Source organism: Peromyscus eremicus, chromosome 19 (assembly GCF_949786415.1).
Source record: "Peromyscus eremicus chromosome 19, PerEre_H2_v1, whole genome shotgun sequence".
Taxonomy (NCBI): Eukaryota; Metazoa; Chordata; class Mammalia; order Rodentia; family Cricetidae; genus Peromyscus; species Peromyscus eremicus.
In genome coordinates, this window is record NC_081435.1 from 44,843,622 (window position 1) to 44,866,778 (window position 23,157).

At 40.7% G+C, this 23,157-nt stretch overlaps 1 protein-coding gene, 1 long non-coding RNA gene and 1 pseudogene across 4 annotated transcripts in view; 1 reads left to right on the forward strand and 2 right to left on the reverse strand.

The window, feature by feature from the left end:
• The window catches only part of C19H5orf63 (chromosome 19 C5orf63 homolog), a 29,089-nt gene extending 23,088 nt beyond the window's left edge, over nt 1-6,001 (reverse strand). For 2 of the 3 annotated variants that reach the window (XM_059246014.1, XM_059246013.1), the window contains exons 1-3: nt 5,954-6,001; nt 4,256-4,311; nt 3,953-4,053 (exon numbers count right to left, since the gene is read on the reverse strand). The gene's annotated coding sequence lies outside the window, so the exon portion shown is untranslated. The remainder of the gene's footprint in view (nt 1-3,952; nt 4,054-4,255; nt 4,312-5,953) is intronic. The other variant, XM_059246015.1, reaches the window with a different exon arrangement.
• Nucleotides 6,002-6,032: 31 nt separating this feature from the next.
• Nucleotides 6,033-11,671, forward strand: LOC131895896 (uncharacterized). Its single transcript, XR_009375313.1, has 3 exons — nt 6,033-6,243; nt 9,540-9,679; nt 11,579-11,671. It is a non-coding gene; the product is annotated as an uncharacterized LOC131895896 (long non-coding RNA).
• Nucleotides 11,672-20,917: 9,246 nt separating this feature from the next.
• On the reverse strand, nt 20,918-21,392 carry LOC131896091 (small ribosomal subunit protein eS10-like; annotated as a pseudogene).
• Between the last annotated feature and the right edge of the window lie 1,765 nt (nt 21,393-23,157).

The following is a 23,157-nucleotide window of genomic DNA, read 5'->3' on the forward strand; positions in this document are numbered from 1 at the left end:
ATTCAAGCCAGGCCACCCAAACTGAGCTTTTCAAAAATCATTTTTCCATTGACAGGTTTTAAATAAAGGATCATCTCCTTCCAGTGGTTCTTTCTCTGTGTTGTTCTTATTTTTTACAGATGGAAAAAGTAGTCATTACTATAATACTAATGATTTCCTCAAACCATGTACATCAGAATAGAAGCCCCCTGAGGAAAGTGTTAAGTTGGAATTATTGATCATGCTCAAAGATAAAACTTGTCCCAAGCAGTTCTGAATAAGCTTGCTGGAGAGATCAAAATATTTTAAATAAACACAATTTACACTCAAACTTATCAATCAGAGGAATTAAGCATAAGTAGTACAATTGTTCATTCAGAGCTTACATTGGAATTCTATGTTTGAATTTCCTGAATGCATTATTTAGGTGAGGATTCTATAAACACAGATCCCAAAGAGAAACGCAACTGCCACTAAGTTCTGAGACACAGGAAAACTCTTCACCTATTTGGGCCTCAGTTTTGCCAACTGTGAAATGGAAATTCTACTACTTGTCCTGATCTCTCATTTTCCAGAGACTCAAGAGAAGCATGTTCACAGGCGTTGGGTCTCAAATGTCCTTGTAATGCAAGAAGGGGCAATCCCATACTAAAGAAATAGCACAGGAATGGCCCATGCTCACACAAGGCCTTGATCAAGTTTCTGTCTTTGCAAGCTGAAAAGATTCAGCTATTTAGAGAAGACCAGGATTCACTCTGAGATCCATACACAAGTGTAAACATACTGTCAATTGTTTTCTCTCCCTCTTTACTCATAACTGGGATGCAGTGATTTCAGAAAGCGCTAAGCTGGGGAACGGGGGAGCTGACACTGGAGTGGCCTGGCACTCATCTCCAAACTGTTCAACCATGGGAGTCAGACAGACTGTTAGACATACTTAAAATGTTATTTTAAATGACATATCCTCTTCCTCTTGGCATTCTTCCCCACTTCCAGAAGCACTGCTGCCCTTGCCTTGGCCTGTAGTAAGCTGACAGACGCGTAGCAGGAGAAGAATCTTCCGTGCATGCAAGAGTGTTCTAAAATCTTTAAACCTTAGCAGTCACTCTTTCTAGATTATCACTTCAGAGGAGTCTACTCAGTAATGAGACTAGTGCACGTGACAATGTCAGGGTCAAGGAAAGGTTTCTATGAGAACATCCAACCGAGAAAACTAAAACAATGCTAATCAAGACAAGTCATGTACTCCACAGGACGTGCCTCATAGTATCTAGGAGTGGTCTAGAGGGAATTCTGGACTAATTAACACAATGGAGTCTGCACATTCTGCCCTCCTCCTTCTATCCTCAACCCCAAATGTACTGACTCAGCAACTGGCCTAGAGCCAGAGCAGCACAGTGCAAATTCAGAGTATGCAACAATGTTCAGTTCAATTATGACATTATGGCTGCAAACCCATTCCTGAAAGCAAGAAAACCTGAATAATGTGGTTAGCTTATATTAGACGAGAGGGCATAACAGAGTTTAAAAACCAATTTGAAAATTCCATCCTCCCATAAAGACAGCATTAAGATTGAGGGCAAAACCATCCAGTTCAAGGAACGGGAACAAAGGGCATAAGGAATTATGCAGACTCCTTTTGACATTATCCTTCTTAACCAACATGACCGAGTCCCTCTGATATTTAATACTGACCCAGCAAGAAGACATTTCATTAAAACATTTTAGTCACATTGTGCTCAGATAGTAATACGAGTTTCATTGCTAAAAACAAGTTTGCAATTCAAAATTCCATTTGTCACTAATATTCTATTTATTTCCAATTCATCTTTCCAAAGATGCCCACACAAGACCTGCGAAGGTGTTTTGTTGCAAATCCAGCAATTGATTGGTCTTTCAGTATCAATAACTCATAAGCTTATACAAGCACAGGGTTTAATTTGAATGTTGAGAACTATCCACTCTGTGACCAGGCCCTGGCAACACTGAGTTGTGTAAGAGTCTACAGTCTCCTGAGTCTTAATTCTGTTCTTCCACAGCTATCATTAATAAAACATTTGAAATTTTGGAACTGGAAAGTGACTTTAGATAAGGAAACTCTGTTAAAGTCTTTTGCACATTATATTTTTTGTTTATTCCTATTTTTTCCTTGAACAAGGGCATATGCTTATATGTTTTGTTTAAGGCTACTTTAAGGTTCATGGGAAGAAAGAAGAACTAAGTTTCAGATAGAAATTCTCTTAGTATAAAAAGGATTCTGATCTCTAAATCTAACAAGAGTCACATTAGTTTCTATTTGAACACGAAAACCTCTTTTTCTACATGTATATTTCAGATGGCCTCAGCTGACTTTCTATTAAGTAATATAATAGTGTTCTTTTTCTTAGCTTACCAAAACCACATATATTAAGAAGTAAAAAAAAAAAAATCAAATAATTCAATGTCATGTCCTTTCCTCCTGACTGAACTAAAACCTATTTTCCTATTATTTAATTATTAATATGAGAAAGTACTGGAACAATAAGAGGAAGTTCATTTGTTTATAGCTATGACATTCTGGTTTTGGTTGCAATCAAGTTAACAGAAAGAAGCAGCAGCATGTACCCCACAACACACACACACACACACACACACACACACACACACACACACACACACACTATATATATATATATATATTGAACTTTGAACTCCACTGGGATGTTGTCAGTAAAGGAGGGGAAAAACAAACAAACAAAAACCACAACTATGGCTTTTCTTCATTGTCATTAAACAATTTAGCTTAAAATAGTAACCTAACAGGTCCTTTCCCCTTTGACAGAATCAAACAAACTAAGATGCTGACAGCCTGGGTAAGTTGGTAATTTAGCATATCTTCATAGATAATTCTTCAAGTATTTGCTAAAGAGATATTTGGGTGAAGGGTTGAGCATGGTAAGTCTGGAAGAGCTGTTGGGCCTTTCAGCCTGCACAGTCAACTCAACACAACAAATGCTCTACAGTTCACCAGGCAGATCTGCTTAGCAGGCAGTCTGTGGATGTTCAAACACACCCTTCCTTGGCCCAGGCTGTTGATCAACGCTACTTCTAACTGTACTTAGTCATTCCCTGGAAGTTGATTCTCATTTTTCTTCTTTTCTCTCTGCTGCTTTCCCTGTGATGTTTTCTTTATAGGTGTAGCCTTCCTCCAGGGACATTGCCTTTTGTCTATAGTGTGAACTGAGTGTATATACTGTCAGGTACTAGAAACATCAAGGTGATTAAGACACTGTCCCTGCCCTTAAGGAACTTAGGGTAGAGGAAAGACTGACAACCCAAGAGTACAGTGATGAAGGCTGATAAAGCAAACCATTTTTACTGGATAGTACAAATGTTATGTGTTGGATACAATTCGAGCAAGTCCAAGTGCTGGAAGCTCCATCCCCAATCTGGCAATGGCAAGGTGACAGAACTTTGGAGAAGCGGAGCCTAGAAGATGCTTGGTCATGGAAGATTATGGTAAAAAGGGGGAGGGGTGGCTAATGTTGTTCTCTCTGACTGAAAAGTAGCCCTTTCTGCACATGGACTGGTCCCCTGTCGACTTTTCTAGTGTGATGGGCCAGAGCCGGGAGACCCATGCCAAAACTTCAGCATCAATGATTTACATCTTTCAGCTTCTACAATCATGAGCTGAAGACTGATACTTTTCTAAAAACAGCAGACATTTTTCAATTTTGTTTACATCTCTGGGAAATTAACTCTTGGATAAGAACTAGGAAAAGAAGAGAGGTACTGTCTTTACGCTTTCTGATCCCTGATTCTACCTGTACAGGAATGGGTCAGAGATGTAGACTCATGTATTTATGTGAATTACCACAACTTTTTATTTTATATCTTTTCCCCTGAATGACTCTGTCCATAGAACTTGCTGGATATACAAAGAAAAAAGCTGGAGAAGCTCACTTGGCCTAGCTACATGTAGAGCCACACATACCTGAGCCAGAGGGTATCCCCCTTCAAAACAACTGCGAACAGGAATCAAATCTCCTTCAGGAACTATTCCGGCGGGTGTTTCGTTTCTTCTGATGTCTATCCCTTGAATAAAACAGGGCAAAAAATTAGATTTACAATAAGGAACGTAAAAACCCTCACTACTTCACACCATATCACCTCAACATCTTAATATGTCTGAAGTCCCAAGCATGAGAATTAGTAACTAAATATATTGGCCAGCTAGAGGATATACAAGATATGAAATACAAAAACTTTAATTAAAACAAACGTATTTTGAAGGTACCTCTCCATAGTGCCTCTGGGTACACTGCCCCTGTGAGTACAATACAACTAGGCAACCTGAACAAAACAGAAACACAGCTCAATTAATTCTCAAGTTAGAAAAATATTCATTCCTATTACTCACCTGCCAATAGTCTCTCTAAATAAAACTGCATATTCCTCTAGCAAAAGGGACAAAAATTATTGATCTTTCTCTGGCAGGTAGCTTCAAGTGGACCATAGCAAACACAGAGGAAAATTTGGAGCCTGTTTATAGTACCCCATAAATTTTAATTTTCACAACTGGGTCTTTCTGGTTCCAGGCAATTCCTGAGTACAGCAGGACCCAGGTTATTAGGTTGTAACATCTCACACAGAACCTGATTAGTTCCGTCTTATCTCAGCAAAACAACAGCTCAGCATTTTCCAGGACATACTTGTTTCAATGCCTTCTGCGGCTGGTGGTAGTCTGTTTGTTGAAACAAGGTCTCACTACGTCTTCAGGCTGGTCCAGAACTGAGCTTTGCCAGCCTAATCTACAGTGCTGGGATTGTAGGAAAGTACCACCACCATACTGTTTCCCTTGCATTTCAATCTCTGCTGTTTACCAATTACACACCTCATGCATGCACTTGTAAATATTGGTAGAGTGCATCATGTGCATTTTTATGTTATTCTACAAAATATTACTGAATGAGATGACTGTGGCCTCTGAGAGCCATCTCAACTTGCTCAATGGTCTACTGAGACAGTCAAAGTGATTAATTTAACCAAGGCAATGTGTAGTTACAGGAGCCTATCTTAGGTTGGGAAATGTACTGTTAGGCTATAAGATTCTAAGTACCATTCCTGTGTTTAAGGAACTGAGAATCTTTGGGTTATGCTAGACCTCACAGTGTATTTTTTTTTTTCTAAAAGAACACTAAAATACAGTTTTATATAAACATGATTAATAAGAATAAGGATAAAGATTAGTCAGGAAAAAAAAACCCACTTTAAAGAGAGCCTTAGAAACAATCAGATACCAATTCACGTTGTGACAACTGTCAGAGACTTTCTACCCTTGGACTTATTAAAAATTGTATTAGTTGGTATTTGTCAGGGGTGAGCGACAGGGCTAAGTATTTGTTGAGAACTGTTAGGTCTGATTTATTCTTTCATTGTCCACAGCCCAGAGGGCTGCTTCTGCCCAATAAAGCAAAGACCGGGTCCAGACAGCCGGGTCCAGAGGGGCCTGGCACTCACGATGTCCCCCTCCTGCACTTTCCAACCTTTTCACCCCAATTAAAGGTCAACACGGCTGCTCAAAAACATTTATTTAAAAAGGCAGTCAACTCAGCAGGCTGTCAAGTGTGATATTGCCACTTCATAGAATTCAATTAAACCGGGGACCGGGGCCTCTGTGAATCACTGGAAGAAGCAGGACTTGAGACATTTTCTGCTTTCTTCGAAAAGCGGTCATTTTTTTTTTTTTTTTTTTTTTTTTTTTTTTTTTATTTTACCTCCCGTCATTTATTCGGTTCCCCGAGCGCCATCACAAGCGCGCGTTTACAATCTCCCCCCAGTGGCTCGGGGATTTATAGCTCTCGGCTTAATTAAATCTCCTCCAACGGCAGCGGAAGCCGCACTGCGCAGGGCTCGCGGCCTCCTCCTGCGGGCGCGACCTAACACACCCCGGCACACACCGAGCGCCCACGGCGACCCCAGCGCCATCACCCACCTCGGCCTCAGGTCGCCCGGCCCCCGCCACTTCCGCCCGCCGCGCTTCCGCCGCGCGCTGCACTTCCGGCCCGCGGGCGCCGCCCTGCCGCCTGGGCTCCTTCCTCTCCGGGTCTTTTCTGTATTCGCCCCGGGCGAGCATCCCGAGTCAGTAGAAGAGAAAGCCAAGTTAAAATGTATTGAAAAAGAAAGAGAAGAGGGAAGAAGTAGAGGAGAGGCCCTGTGTGTTAAGGAAACAGCCTGGGGAGTTGAGAGGCAGCATTTTGAGACTGGCCATTTTAACCTCTCCTTGTATGCGTTCTTTCATTTTATTAAGGTCCTATTTACCATCTTCCTCTTCCTTCGGGTTGGGGCTGAACTGGGCTATAAGGAACAGGATGAGCAAAGCTGGGAGCTGTACCTCCCTCCCTACGTTTACAACCTTATAACCCTGTAGGCAAGGCAGACATGGGGGAAATTATCCTTTAAAACAGGTGATGCATGTGTTAGGCTAAGCGTTTTGAAGAGGAGGAATATGACCTGTGAAAAGATAGGAATGCCAGCTGGTTAGCGAAGTAGCTTTTGGACTAGCATATGACAGGCCCAGGACAGGAACAGAACCCTCTAGCGTGAAAAGAGCACAGCTTGGACCATGCACAGACAACAGGCCAAAGCTTGAAGGGGATTGGGGACTAGAGGTGAAAGGAGGAAGAAGAGTATGGAGTCAGGCCAGGTAGCCAGGGCAGGCCTGTGCTACCGGCAGCTGGAATACTTTCTGATTGACTACGTCCCTATGCAGAAAGGGGAGCTGGAATAATTGTTTTTGTCTTCAAAAAGGATCTCTCAAGAGTTGGGACGATAATGGCTTAGTATAGGTGGAACTAGCAGGGACGTCAGGAAAATGACTAAGTAGCATAGGCTCCAGGTGTGGTGGTATTGTAAGTAATAAGAAAATGATGGGTAATAAGTATAATAATACTCAAATTAATATTTATTGATTGCTCATCCAAAGCTTGGTACTCATTAACATGTTTAATCCTGTGAACAGTCTTATTAAGTACTATTTTACAGATGATGAAATGGAGGCTTAATAACTTGCCCATATCCTCCCAGATAGAAAAGAGCATATTGGAATTTCAGTACCTGTGGGCTCATCACTGGACAAAAATCACTGTGTATTTAGTGCTTAAGAAAAAAAAAAAGATAAAATAGGTCAGAAATGAATCCCTTAAACAAATCATATTGATTATATAATATTGGTAGAGGACACAATTTGAAAGTAGAATTTTCAAGTTCATACTTTATCACTTCAGCATTTGTTAGCAGCCAAAAGAGGATTTGGAGCCTATAAACAGACCTATGATTTTCGTTGTTGTTGTTGATACACTCTGATAAGTCCTAATCTTTCTGCGCAGGAAAAGGTCACTCTGTAACAGTTACGAATGGATTATTTTTTAGGAACTAATGCTGTGTCTAGCTATAAGTATCTTGGTAGAGCATGCATATTGTGGACATTTTGTGGAGAGATAGAACTTCCTGGAAATGTAACTTCAGGTCAGCTTCCAAATTTCATTTTTATTTTGTTGGAAAAATGAAGCTTTGTATAGTAAGTTGGATTTATGAAATTTGATTTCACGAACTGAAGATGAATGGTATTCCCAAAGGTCACAATGAAAGCTTCGCAGTGTTGATTACAGATAAATTTCCCCAAGGAGTCAAAGTTCATTTCCAGAGTTTGCATTTAATTAGTGGATTTTTTGGGTGGTTATACAGTTTTTAAGTGGTAGCATAGGACTCCATACAAACAGGAATGTATATAAACAGTTTCACTTGAGAGTGGGAATTCCCTGAAATGGTTGTGAATCCCTGAGGCTTTGGTTATCAGTGCCCAGTCACCTTAGGAATGTCTGTGTTAGAGCCTTTATCCCACAAGAACAGTTTGGCTTTTAGGTCCAAGTTTCCCACATCCCTGTGCCAAGCAAAGGACCTTTGTTTGAGAGAAGTTCTGGAGTTTGAACAGAAAAAATGATTATCTCAAAAAAAAAATTAGCCACAGCAAAATTATAAACATTTATTCAAGGGTCACAGAGTGGAACATGTGTGGGTGTCACTAAAGGCTGGATTTAGCATTCATTGCAAACAAAACCCTATTGAGACAGTCTGAACACATGAGAGCTACTACAATGTGATGAATACTGAGACATTGTAGTGTAGTCTATTTGTTGATGACCTTAGCTAAATAATTTCAGAAAAATGTACAAATTTGTTTTTATAGAAAAAATATTAAATAGGGTCTACTCACAGCTTTTAGTATGTTTCAAATGATGTGAAGGTAAGATTGAAGGTCTTTAGATAGCACTGGTTGGTATTTTTTTTCTAAAATATTCTTTCGTAGGTCTTTGACCTATGTATTGTCCTCTGTGGACTCCAGTTCTAGTGCTTGCCCTGAGAACTGAAGAACCAGTCTGTGTTCTGACTACTTTGGAACCTGAGTTCTATGCTTAGACTTCAAGACTGGTATCTCAGTGGTTATGTCTGAGGCTTCAGCCTAACTCTAGAAACAGCCTGCTTGGAAGGGCTGGTCTGTAACTCTTGAGATAACTCCAGAGTACTTTAGACGATACACTATCTGTCCTTCCAGAAATGACTTGGAGTCAGGCCTTGCATTTAAGGCCTCATGAGGGCTAGACATGTGGGTGTGGGAGGTGGTGGCTTCACTCTTCCTTCTTGGCTTTGCCTCTGAGAAAGCAGAAGTAAAGTAAATGGCTGTTGGTATGAAAGCTTTCCTTCAGAATGCTTTAAAAAAATAATGTCTTAGCAGGGAGTGATTGTCATGCCTGCCCTATTTTACTGTAACCTGGGTTTGTGCTGCCACTCAAAGAACATGAGACGTGGACTTTGACTAGGAGGGGCTATCTCAGTAATTGCTACAGTTGGGTGATATGATGGTAGAAACATTCAGAAACCTGGGAGGAGTTCCCTGGTGTTCTGGTCTTGATGATGAGCATATTTGTTTATCTCATCAGTCAGTCTTTCTAGGTACTGCCAGCTGCAGGAAATGATCTGAAAGGGCCAGATATTAGGTTATGTTTAAGGTCATGGAGAAAAACAGTGGCAACCTCCCAAAGAAAAGATGTGCTTCTGAGTCTGGGATGTGTTGGGTCATTGGGTCACTGTTGACTACCTCCAGGCCAACCATTGTAAGAGGAGACAGAATTATAAGCCTATTCCACCAGGAAAGAATGGGCTGCAGAAACCTGATTTCTATATCCTCTGTGACATTAAAAAACAAAACAAAACAAAAAAAAAACAAAAAACTCTGCTCTTGTTCCAGACATTTAGAGGAGAGTGAAAAAAAATTTCAAAGGGGGAAAAATGCTTATTTGTTTTAAGGCTTGCTCAAGTAATCCACTTACACCATTTACATTAGTTAAACAACCTTTCCGTGTAAACACCATTAATTATGTAGTGTAAGAGTCAAATAAAAATGCTAAAAAATAAAAGTAATTGGAGAATAAATTAGTGTAGCTTGAGTGCCCATACATTATAGAGAAACTGTAGACTTTGACGGAGATGGATGTGTGATTTTTCTATTGTTTGTGCTATAGGATGGGACCAACAGAAATGACATTTCACAGATGGATACCAAAGCTGTTAAAGTTTAAACTCACACTGGCAGTGAAATTACAGTTTTCACAGGGGCCTTGACTCCAGCCTCCCTCTTTATCCATCTCTAAAAGACTGTGAGGTGAGATGTGGTTTGAGTGTCCCGTGGATCTCCCCAGAAGATCTGTGAGAACCAGACTATTGTTGTCAAGTCCAGAATCAGTAGCCTCCAACCTCTTTTCGAGTGTAATAACAGGAGATTGCTGTGTCCGTGCTGAAGGAAATGAACTGATGTGCTGCCTGCTAGCCACAAAGGAAAAGGTCAGGGACTGTCACGACTGAAAGAAGAGGGTGTCAGAGACACTGCAGTGACAAGAGCAGTGTACATTCATGTCACCGTTTGTTAATTGATTGCTTACAGTTCCTCAGGACAGGATACACATTTTTGTCATCCCATTTTACAGACAAGGAAATTGACACTTAGAGGAGATCACAAATGAGACAGGGATTGGAAAGCATTTCCTCCTGCTGAATTTTCTACTACCTCATTCATGTTTTTAAATGTGAATGAAAAGAACTATGGCGCATTTCAAAAGAATATTTTGTTCTATGTAGGATCTTTGAAGAATATTTGAGCCTGGTGGTGGTGGTGCATGGCTATAATCCCAGCACTCGGGAGGCAGAGCCAGGCGGATCTCTGTGAGTTCAAGGGCAGCCTGGTCTACAGAGCAAGATCCAGGTCAGGCACCAAAACAACACAGAGAAACCCTGTCTCGAAAACAAAACAAAACAAAGTAATATTTGAGCACATTTCTATCATTCCTCAGGGAAAGTTTTGTTTTACCTCAGGAGGCAGGAAATGGTTTTGAGATAGGAAAAGTTTTTCATTTTTAGGGATTAAGCCTATCATCTATTATAATCACTAAAGCTGGATCATGGAAGAGCATAGGGTTCTCACAGCATGAAGAAGTACAAAGCTTCTCCCTGGCTTCCTGGTGCATATCCACACCATCCAGAGAGGCCTCTTCAGACAGACAGGAGAGCTGGCTACTCGGAAGAGCTGCTCTGCAAACACACTTTAACATGCCATTGGCCAACTGTCCAACAACTTACTGCTTAGAAGAAGACTTTTGAGGGACAATTTTTCCAACTTTTGAGAATTTGGCCCTTCTTCAGAGAAATATAATGAAATACTTAGCCATACCATTTACTATATATGTGCAGCATAAACTAAAGGGAAATTATCTTTATTTATTCAGAATAATGCTCCCTATGCCAGCAGTAAGCATTGAAACCCAGGTACTAAAAACATGCATGCCTCTTCTAGAGGAACTCACAGTCTAGTAGGAAGATCAGTGTTAACGAAATGGCCATGTTAATAAATATTTACTACTAGGCTTCGAGGAACATGCTAGTGATCTCAGCACCTAGGAGGCTGAGGCAGGAGGATGAAGAAGTAGAGGCCTGTCTGGGCTACAAAGCAAGACCCTATCTCAAAACAAAACAAAATAGTATTTATTGTAAATATCCCTTTCTCCAATGAGGATAATATTTGTAACTAACTTACTAGAAAAAGAAAGTGGACACAATATATACTATATCTACACATATTTTTTACTTAAAACACATAAATATCTACTTGTCAAATTTGATCCAGCTGAGATGCCTTGTGTGAGGACTGGTCTAGTAACTGAAGTGTTACTTCATCTTTCTGGTATAAAGCCCACTCAGAGTTATACATGTTATGTGCAATTTTCAGCTATAGCTACTTTAAAATGGAAACTATGAAGACACTGGTGAAGTAAATTTTATTCGTTTAGATTTCATTATCCTCTCAATCTTTTACACTTCTCTTGCTTACAACTAATTTCAGAACAATTCCCCACCCACTTCCCAGCCTCTGCGTGTCTGTCTTTCCAAAGCATTTAACTTAGCTTTCATAGAAATAACAACTCTCTTTTTATGCTCATATTTGAACAGTTTATGTGATACTTAATTAAACTATGTAATTATAGTAATCAAGTACAACTGTCATAAACAGGTTTGAGAACAAAAACAAGCCACTCTGAGCAAGCATGGAGCTCAGCTGGTGGGAGTTGAAGCGGCGAGGACACCAGGCGGGCAGAAGTCACAATGCTTGTGACTTCTCACTGTCTCACTGGACAGTCAGTCAGTACATCTGACAAAGGGATTTGAAAACACCAGTTAGCTCCCAGAGGAGCTCAATTAAAAGTGCCTCTATTGTAATTAAAAACTAATAAATATTTCAAGGAAAAGCAGTGGGTGCCATAAAGGTCTATGCTGGGGAGACATGCTCTTGCCTTGGGAAGTCAGGAAAGGCCTCCGAGGCCTATTAGAATTACCTCAGAGAGGGGCTGAGGCAGGAGTTCTGAGGGAGAGTACAGCAGCAGCGTGGCAGCTGTAAAGGACTGAGGGAGTGTGTGTTGAACACGAGGAACTGAAGGAAGCTGGTTGTGTGAAGAGCAGAGGTAGAGGATGGGTACAGGGCATGGCAGTGGGAAGACTGAGACCACTCTACGACAGCTCTAAGGCCAGTGGTTTTCAACCTTCCTAATGCTGTGACCCTTTATTACAGTTCCTCATGTTGTGCTGACCCCCAACCACAACATCATTTTCATTGCTAGCTCATAGCTGTAATTTTGCTACTGTTGTAACTGTAATGTAAATATCTCTGTTTTCGGATGTCTTAGGCACCCCTTGTGAAAGGGTGGTTCAGGGGTCGCGACCCCATGGGTTCAGAACTGTTGTCTTAGGGCCTTGACCAGCGTGGTTGATTTCACCCTGTCCACAGTGACAAGTTGCCAATGCAGGTGAAGCAAAGGTCTGCTTATTTTACAAAGAACAGCATCCAATTTATAGAGTCTAGACCTTCAAGTCTAATTTGGGAATTTGATTTCTTTTTTTTTCCAATGTAAATATACCATGTGATACTTTGTAGACAAAAACAAAACAAAACAAAACTTTAACCTCTGGCTCCAGGATTTCTCTTAGGGAGGTAGCTGTGCTTATTGAGGAGATTGCATTTACCAACAGCTAGTGTGTCAAAGATGAGCATCTTTTGTTGTCAAGACAACAAAGGGGATGCTAAATGTCTCCGCTGAGAAAAAAAAGAGGGAGAGAAAGAGAATTTAGTTTCTAGGCTTCTATAACTAAGAACCACAAAGTGGGTAGCTTAAAACAACAGGTGTTTATTAAATCCCCTCATTTTGGAGGCTGGAAGTTGGAAATCAAAGTGTCACCAGGACCGTGTACCCTCTACGAGGCTCTCTCTTCATGTTTTCTTTCCTGCTGGTGGCCAGCTATCCTGCCATTCCTGGCTTGCTACTCTGCCTCTGTTGTCACAAGGCATCCTGTCTGTGCCTTGATAACTCTCTTATAAAGAATATTGTTATATTGGATTAGCATCTGCATTAATACCTTTACCTTAAGTTGCTTATGCTTGTAAATACTCTTTTACATTTTCAGATATTGGGATTGGGGGCTTTAAGGGCAAAACCCTGGAACCTATAACACACTTGAAGGAAAGCAGTTAGGAAGAATCAGAAAAATTATGTGACGTTAGGTAACTGGGGTGGTTATAACAAGAAGTTGCTAGTGGTGGGGTGGATGAGAGGACTAATAAGGGGTTCTAAAGTACTTTTCTTACAGAGTAAGATGCAAAAATGTCTCTTTACAGTACTCATTTACTCTGTCTGCTACAGATGTGTTAATAATGTTTTGACAGTGGAGATGAGAAGACAAACAACAGTAGAGCCACCGAGAAGCTCTTGGTCCCCATGTTGGAGTCTCTGACTGAAGGATGTAATCATAGAGATACTCTGACCTCTGAAGGGTGTAATCATAGAGATTCTCTAGAGAGCAACTCAGGAAATCTGAGAAAAAGATCACTGAACCTCTGAAGGGTGTAATCATAGAGATCCTCTAGAGAGCAACTCAGGAAATCTGAGAAAAAGATCACTGAACATCTGTGTGGTGGTTTGAAAGAAAATGGCCTCCAAAGGGAGTGGCACTATTAGGAGGTGTGGCCTTGTTGGAGGAAGTGTGTCACTGTGGGGGCGGGCTTTGAGGTCTCCTATGCTCAAGATACTGTTCAGTGTTTCAGTCGACTTCCTGTTGCCTTTTGATCAAGATGTAGCCAGCATCATGTCTGCCTGCACATTGTCATGCTCCCCACCATGATGATAATAGACCGAACCTCTGAAACTGTAAGCAAGTTACCCCAATTAAATGTTTTCATTTGTAAGAGTTGCTGTGGTCATGGTGTCTCTTCACAGCAATAGAAACTCTAACTAAAGTAATCTGTGTCACCCTTCTGTACCTTCAGATAGTCATACACACACACACACACACACACACACACACACACACACACATACACATGCTTCCACAGTCTCTGGTCTGGGGCTTGGGCAACTTTCTTTGGTTATACTTAATCTACAATATACAATATAGTTATGAAAAAAAATTTTCCTGTCACTTGGTACTGTTAGCCTTTTTTAGGGTTTAAGTGCAGGATTTTTAGCTATATTAGGAACATTTGTGAGCTACTTTAGAACAAAACCAAAAACTTTTGTATTTTGCTTCTCTTGTCCCAATATTCTCTAAATATAAGCACTGCAAGGAGATTACAGCTTGAATGGAGAGAGAGTGGTCTGTCATATTCTTGTCACTGTCTCCTCTTACTTCACAGCAAACCTCTGTGTTTTGTTTCTGGGTTGGAAACTGAGGCACTGAAGTTCTACTCCCTTCACTCAGGTGGGTCCCCAACTCACAACGAAGGAAATGATTTCCTGTAGTGAGTCCAGATGCTTGTGTTCAGCGTTATTGCTATTAGCCATCAAGTCTGAATTGTACCAAATTAAATCCGTCCTTGAGGCCTGAAGGGAAGACAATCTTAATAATGGTTTAATGTCCTCAGAGTGAAATAGCCTGAAGTGGGGGGAGGACCCACCATCTCTGTGAGCACAACCCAACGCTCCAACATTTCCACTCCTTTCTGTGGCTCATTTACATTGGTATTTAACACAAATGTGGTCTTAAAGCACATTAACAACCTCCTTAAAGCCTAAGTAACTGGCAAATGGTTAGCATAATTAATAAAGCAGTTTTTAAAATTCCTGTAAGCAGCTCAAGGAAAATGACAAAATATTCAATGAACAAAGGTGTTAGTGATTAATATGCCGTACCTTTGCAGGAGCTTTCACCCCCACATTAGGTACTTCATGAGCACTGAGCTTGCTCAGGACAAAGAAGCAAAACCAAAACAAGCTATCAAAATGACAGCCATCAAGGGAGTGAGAGACTAGGAACTAGTATGAGACCATGTTCTCCTCCACTCTGAGTCTTCAATGCTTGGCTCATTGGAATGTTTAGACAATGCTCTTCCCTAACCTACCCATCCCAGGCATCACATCCAGGATAATCTTGCCGTTTGGTTGTGGAGGAGAGGGAAAGTTATTTTGATGAAGCTTGTGTTCCTTTCCAGTTTTTGAAAACCACTGGGTCTCTTCCTTGGAAGAAGTCCTTTATGGATACCACCTGCAGTCTGGCAGGTTGTTCTAGAAAAGGTACTGGTGTTGAAGCCTAAGGTCCTGGAGGAATGGCTCTGAGACCCCCTTTGGTTCAGTCCTACACCATGGGCCAGGCTCCATAGTTCTGGGTCTGGTTCTTTCTTTTATATAAAAAAGGTTCATTTATTTTTGTGTGTTTGTCTGCACATATGCATGTGTATCACATATGTGCTTGCTCCCTGTAGAGGTGGAAGAGTGTTGGATCTCCTGGAACTGGAGTTTACAGGTGATTGTGAGCCACTATGTGGGTATTGGGAACTGAACCCAGGTCCCTTTCAAGATCATCAAACATTCTTAACAGCTGACCTCTTTCTTCAACAACCTGCGTATGGCTCTTTACCATAGTTTCTGCTCCACCCTTTTTAGTTCTTTCAACAACCTTCTAAAAGAGTTATCCAGTCAGTGTAAAAAGTGTTAGGCTTCTGTGACACCCTGGTTTGGGTCATATTCCAAGCCAAAGATTATCTTCTTGTATTTCTATTCAAAATCTCAAAAGCTTCCACACATTAAAAAGATTAAAACACCGAGAAAGAACTCTCAGCTTGAACTAGTCACACAGTTGTCCGTCCCTTGGTGCTCATTACCCTGCAGACATGAAGTGTTCTTGAATTTTAAACATTTCTTTCTTTCTTTTTTTATTTTTATTTTTTTTAGTAACAGCAAGTCAAATTGGCCAGGATTCAGGAAGGAAAAAAAAACAAAAACCCCAAATGGCATGAATTTTAAAAGGTTCTTTATAAACTCAAGAGTGGCAACTGCTTTCTGGGAAAAAGCAAGAAGGATGAATGATAACAATATGCTGGCAGATATGAATGGAAGAAAGAAACTGGGGGTCAGTTATTCTCATTAGTCAAAGAGACAAGACGGGAGGAATTGGCTTGAGCTTGGTGGAAGAAAAGAAATGTAAGAAACAACTCATCCTAAGTACAAAGAAACATCAGCATTGCCCTCGTGTACTGCTGCTGATAGCTTAATCAGCATGCTCATTTTCTTATTTGGTAACTCAATTAGTTAAGGAGTTTTCATGCCATTTCCCTCTCTTCCCGAGCATGTATATATGTATGTGTGTGTGTGTTTATTTTCATTTGTATGCCTGTGTGTGTGTGTGTGTGTGTGTGTATGCCTGTGTGTGTAAATGAAGAAAAAGAGACAATAGTAGAGGCATGTGGTTACCAGCCCCATTAATCAATGAAAAGCTGAAAACCTAGAGTTGCTCTGTCTGCTGCAGCTTGTCTGTGGCGAGGTGGATGATCACTTTGAAGATTCCTACTTACAGGTTTTCATTTCATTCTATTTTTTGTCCTGTTCGAGGTTATTTGTAGCTTCATGCTATAGCACTTTCTCCTTTTTGATCACCGTTGACTCTAAAACAGGCAGATGAGGGTGAAATCTAACCCAGTGGAATAGTTCATGTTTGCTCTATCTAATCTTATATTATCTTTCATAGGTTGTCTAATTGTATATTGTCTCTTCTTTCCTTACATGAACTCATCTTTCCTCCTTGGTGGGGGAGGAGGGAGTCTCAAGTTACTCTGTCATCTAATGCCTGTGCTCCTGCAGATAATTTACAGGCCACACAGCCTCCACCTTCTGCGTTCTGTAACTCGGTGGTAGTGTGACCTTCAGCAGCTGCTGAGCCCCTAAGTAGGGCAGAGGAGACCATTATAGAAAGGAAATAACATGTGGCTTCCCAAACTGTGTGAAACCTGTCTATTGTTACTAGATGAATTACATATTCATGAACGTTGAGAAATGAAGACTGTTTCCCTTGCCAAGCACTCACCTTGGCTGAGCACCACGCCTGGCAAACAATGCAAAGCTCTGGCGCTGTCATCTGTTTACCTGGCCAGTCAGCACGTGTTGCATGATTAGCGTTTCTGCAACATGGTGTGGGAGGAAAGCTGGGTGGAGACATGCACTTCCAAAGAAAACTGAATTCCATCATTATTGCAATTTTATTTGATATCAGCGAGTGTTTGTTGACTAGCCACTGCTCTCAAATTATCCTAACAAAATTGTAGTACTGTATTATCAGGAGAGGAATTTACTGGTTACAAAGTCTCTACACAAATACCATGAAGACCTTCCTTCGCTCCATTAAGTAGACTGTGGAGCTGTTGTGTGTGCAACTACTTACAAGATGATGAGTTTTGATGATTCTATTTTTTTTTTTTATTAATTCCTGTTATCAGAGAACTATGGAAACTCTCCCTGTTTTATCAATGGGAAAACTGAAGCCAGATATGTTAAGTGACCTCCCAGGGGACATTATTAGTGGAAGAACCAGGGGGAACACTGCTGCACTGCTCTCTCTTAACTCTTAGTTCATATTTATTCCACCAGAACACCACACTCATGTGGCTTTAACTTTAGTTTTACAATGTCAGGACTGATGATGACCAAAAATAATTGGGCATTTAAAATGGGGTATCGGGTTCTGTTCAAGCTCATCAGAACTCCCTATTCCTCCTGCCTTTAGCTTATCCCCCTTCTCTATCAAAGGCTTTCTCCATCTTATGATCTTCTGCTGATCAAGTGAGTACAACGGCTCATTACAGCCATAACTCTTACGACTCTTCTGTGTTCCTCTGCTGCACATGTGGGAAAGAGACTCCTTTGCAGCTAGGTTTCTGGATGTGACTTTGGGCTCCTCTAAGCAGCTGTATTCTCACAAGACGAATTCAGACCTGAATTAAATAGTGAGACAAATGGTAATCTGTTGGCCTTTGTTCCCACTTCCCACTCTTAAGTGAGAAAGTAATGGGGATTAACTATTACAACCCATGGAGAGTTGTAAATGAAGTGTGTTCCTGGAACCACTGGTTTCATTGGCAAACATCTTGATTCCCAGACCTCCTGAAAATGCCATAGAAGGCAGCTGCCATTGGGGTTGCTGTTCTTAAGTATTGTTTTAGGACTCATTTCTTCAGAGTCCTAACAGAGGCTGTTTCTTCTGATCTTAAGATTTCATTAGCATTTAATTCACCAAATCCCTTTCTACTGAAATTTGCTGCAGTGATTTCTCAGAGCTGTTACATGGTCATGACTGATCACCTGTCAGCCCACAACACCCTGAGTTGTCAGTCTGTGATCTAACATATACTTGTGCTTTTAAATACCGACCCCAGTCTCCCATACCCAGCCTACAAGGTTATTTATCTTAGTGGTGCTGTAGCTCAGATAATGCCTAGCATAGGCAATTCACTTTTTTTTAAAAAAGTGGATGAATGTATAGGTGCAAACATCCTGTGTTGCTTATTTCATGTGAGAATGAGAAAAAAGAATAATTGTAATTCATATATATATATATACATGTTATTAGCATATTTTATATAACCAAATGTGGAATGGCACATACTTTTAACCTGATATTAATCATCACTTCTTACTTAAACAGTCAAATGGGATTTGATGCTTGGCAATTGAATATTTTGCTGTCCCTGGAAGAGTAGAAATGTGCATTGATAAATGTGAACCTCTTCTCTTGCTCTGCCTCTTACTCATTACATTTCTTCCTGAGCAATTTTGAACAGGTGCGACTAGATGCCTCATTAACTGCACAGAGCTGTGGAAACCATGGGTAAGACGATGCCTTTCCAGAAAGTAAGCCTTGCATTCTTTAAACACTTCGCTGGACCAAAAACATTGTGATTCATCTGGTGTTGCCACTGGCGACAGATACTGGCTTAAGATGCCAAGAGCTTGAATTGATGTTATGTCTTACCTTTTTTTCTGATCCCCCCTTTTTGTCATTATTCAGTATGCTCTCTGTCATTTATCTGCATGTTTATATGTTTAATTTCCCCATTAATATTTATTAAGTGCCTACAGGTTGCATTGTAAACACACACACACATACACACACACATAAACATGCTCACACACTCCTTTTAAGGGCTCATTTACAACTCATTAATTCTTTTTTTATTTTGAGGATGGGTCCAAGTTGTAGATCAGGCTAGTGCTGAGGTCACTGTGTACTCCAAGCTGGTCTTGAATTCTTGTGATCCTCCCAAGCACTCCCCAGCCTCTGAGTACTGGAATTACAAGTATGAGCCACCACACCCAGCTCATTCATCTAATTATCACTAAAACGTCCTGAGATCTAGAGGATAGTCACTAATATTCTCATCTTATTAGGGGGATTTGAGGGGATAGAAAAGTGTCTCCTGAAGCAGAGTTGGACCTTCACTGATATCAATTGACATGTAATCCTAGCTTCAGCGTTTGTTCTAATACCCTGTTTTCTATGGTAACACTACGATTCAGACAATAAGCAGATATCATGCCATTAGGACTGTGAGCCGGTATATTACATACATGTTGACAGCAGAAGGAGTGTCTTGAAGAGAGTTAGAAAAATCCTTCAGCTTGATGATGAAAGATATTTCAGCATAAAACACCCACACAGAGAACACAGGCAAACCTAATCTGGTGATGAGGAATCTCTTTGAAAATAACAGAAGAGGTCACACACCTACAGCTCTCTGATGTGACCTGGTGGCACACATAGGCAGGACACAGGGCAGCATGTCTCTAAGTAGGAGCAGCCAGGAGAAGGGGACGGGAATGGAACACTGTAGAAACCCAAACAAGTGGGCATCGATTGAAGGGTTTAGAGACGACAGAGGCTGTCTTAGTCAGGGTTACTATTGCTGTGATAAAACACCACGACTAAAGGCAACTGGGAGAGGGAAGGGCTTATGTGGCTTGTATATCCTGAGTCACAGTCCACTGAGGGAAGTCAAGGCAGGAACTCGAACTGGGTGGAAACCTGGAAGCAGGAGCTGATACAGAGGCCATGGAGGAGTGCCACTTCCTAGCTTGCTCTCCCTGTCTTGCTCTCCCTGTCTTGCTCACCCAGCTTTCTTATAGAACCTGGGACCACCAACCCAGGTGTGTTCCCACCCACAATGGGCTAGGCCCTACCCTACCAACCATTAATTAAGAAAATGCCCCAAAGCCTTGCCTGCCTACAGCCTGATCTTATAGAGTCATTTTTCAATTGAGGTTCTCTCCTCTCAGATGACTCTAGCCCGTCAAGTTAACATATAACTATCCAGGACAGAGGGATCATGGAAGATAGGATAGTGATGACTTGTTTTTTTTGTGGCACCAGAGAGTAAAATAATCCAGTAGTAGATAAAACTACAGGAAAGGAAAAACATGCTTTCTGACAATCACAGCTGTCTAATAATGAGGTGGATTATACTGCAAGGTCACTAGCTCTTTGTCATCAGAGATACTTAAAAAAGATGGCCACCTGTCGGAAATATGATCCAGGAGCCACCCATGTGGGGAGTGTAGATAGCTGTCAAGTTGTTAAGCTGACACGTGCTGGGCGGAGCAGCAGGCTGCACCCAAGAAATCTGGTGTAGAATCCAGAGAAGCTTTTTCAGTAAACTGCTGGACCAGAGCAGCAGACTCCGTAGTGGAAGGGAGAAAAGAAATGTTATCCCTTGTGTATTTATCTAAAGGGAAAGAAAGAAAGGAAGAAAGAAGGAAAGAGGGAAAAAGAAAGGAAAGAAAGAAGAAAGGGAAGCAAGATTACTAGTTTTTAAGTGTCTAGTGAATCATATAGCCTAGGTCCTCTGACACCAAAGAATGTAAGTTTCTTCATTTGTTCATTTATAGCACTATGTTTCCGTGTATTGTAGTAAATTGGGGCTTCATTAACAAAAAACTATGGACTAATCATCTTAAATAGCAGAATTACAAGTAGAATCTTTATGATGATTTTTCCCCACACTTTTCTGTAAAGTTTATCCAACACAGCACAGTCTCCAACTTCACTGAGGTGGCTGACCATGTCCACAACCAAAGCTGACTCTACACTGGAATTCAGTTGATGAGCCAGCTCCGGCCTCAGCTTTCTGGTCAGCCCCAGGGAGCACACAGCACTTCTTCTGTAGGGCTCTCTGCCTCCCCTCTTGTTAATTTTGAAGTCACTCACCCTCTGGACCTTTGGGCTGAGGCTTGTCAGTTTCAGGATGGCCACAGTGTATGGTGGCAGGCACGGTCTCTGAAGGTCGGTAGAAATCATCTCAGAGATACTGCATGCCCTCGTTCATTAGGTAATAGAAATGTCTCCTGGCAAACTATTCCTTCACATAGCCTTGAGGCCTTCATTATGTGAAGTCTGGGCACATTCTTATCTGACAGCTTGGGATGTTTGGACATATGGACACTTTTCTCGGCAACCATCACTCCTTCCTTAAAAAGGAGTTTGTAGATGGCAATCTGGGTCTTCCTAGGCATCAACATCGTGGAGGCTGCAGGGTCCAAGGCAGGCTAGAAAGGGACCTTCATGACAATTTTAATGCAGGGATAATGGTTTCATCTTTCATTGTGTCACAGAGAGGTTTGTGGATCATACTGGGGTAAGTTAAAGTAGTCCAAGTTGTACTTTTAAATTTTTTTGACAAAAGACATGTATAATTGTGCTATTTTCCTGTGATGACAAATGGCTATTGGTAGTAGGCATCTTAGAAAAATTTAAAAACAAAGAAAGCCTCACTTTTAACAGATCCCATTTTTATATACGAGCCAGGCAGAGGCTCCTTTGAGTTCAGTCATTGCCCATCACGCAGCTTACAAGAGCAGAAGCAAACAACTGCCTCCATGGACAGCAGAGGAAATGGAATCCCAGAAGAGGGAAGAGGTAGCCCCTAAATGGGTTAGGACAAGAAGGGCAGGCTTTAAGTGAAGGCTTTTTAATTAGTCAATTAAACTGTCATTGCTTTTTAAAGAGGAGAAATCATTAATAAAAGGAAACAAATCTTGTGCTACAGAGAAAGTATTTTGATCATAATGGCCAAGAAATGTTTCCATCATTAATGTTATTTTTGTTGCCAAGGCTGCCTAGGTACAATCCTTTAAAATCAAGATGTAGTAATCAATTTTCAAAACTGGTTTTAAAGTCATTTCAGTGTATTTCAAAGAACTCACTCATTAAATAAATAAAAATACAGTGAGTTCTAATTTATTGGGGAAAAAAACAAGCGGTAGGAAAGGGAAAAAAAAATGAAACTTACTAGTGAATTTTGACAAAAACTTTTCCAAAACTGGTGGGTGGAATTTAGTAGTTTCATGATGTATGAAGGCAGCCAACCCTGCTTTTTCCCTAATATTTGGATGGACATATTTTTGTAAAGCATCTTCCTTAGCAATGACAGCCAGGGAAGCTGCACTGGACTTTCAAATCCTTGTATCCCCAAAATACCAAGACAAGATTTTTTTTTTTTTTAAAAAGTGAAACAGCCTATTGCATTCTTCTGAATAGTTTAGAAATGTTATCGATGGCAGCATCCTTTTTAGTGAGAGCAAATCTTCTTTGTTCCTAAGAGCACAATCAAGCAAAAATCATCTTAAAACATTTTACTTCTATGTCTTCCATACAGTTTTTCTCTTTTGAACGCATTATAAGAATCATGATGTATCAGTTCAGTAGTGTATGTGTATAGCTTGCAAGTGATCATATAAAATCAACAGAGTACTTTTTCAAATACTTTACTAAGATAGGGGTTTGGTCAGATACATTTGGAGATTATAAGATGTTGATTTTTCAGAGTCTCTTCCATAGTTTTCAGTCTTTGATTTACAGATAAATAATCTAACCAGTAGGCGGGAAAATACAGATGTTAGGAAGACACTCTATCAAAGGCAAGGAGCATCCCATTATCCAGCTCGTTTCCCAAGATCACACTAAGCATGCATGCATGTGCACATGTACACATGCACACACACACACACACACACACACACACACACACACACACACACACCTCTCAAAACAACATTGCTAAAGATCCACATTTTTAAGTGAGCTACTTTGATTTAAGACTTGGAGCTATCTGTGTTGCAGACATCTAATGCACTGTTGATGTTCAATAAATAACCAGTTGTGATATTAACAATTAAGAATTGATGGTACTGCTCCTGTGAAATGGTTTTCAGAAGGAGTATCCCCCCTTCCCTCATGAAGACAAATGAGAGAAAGAGAGAACAGTAGCTTTTAAGTTGGAGCTAC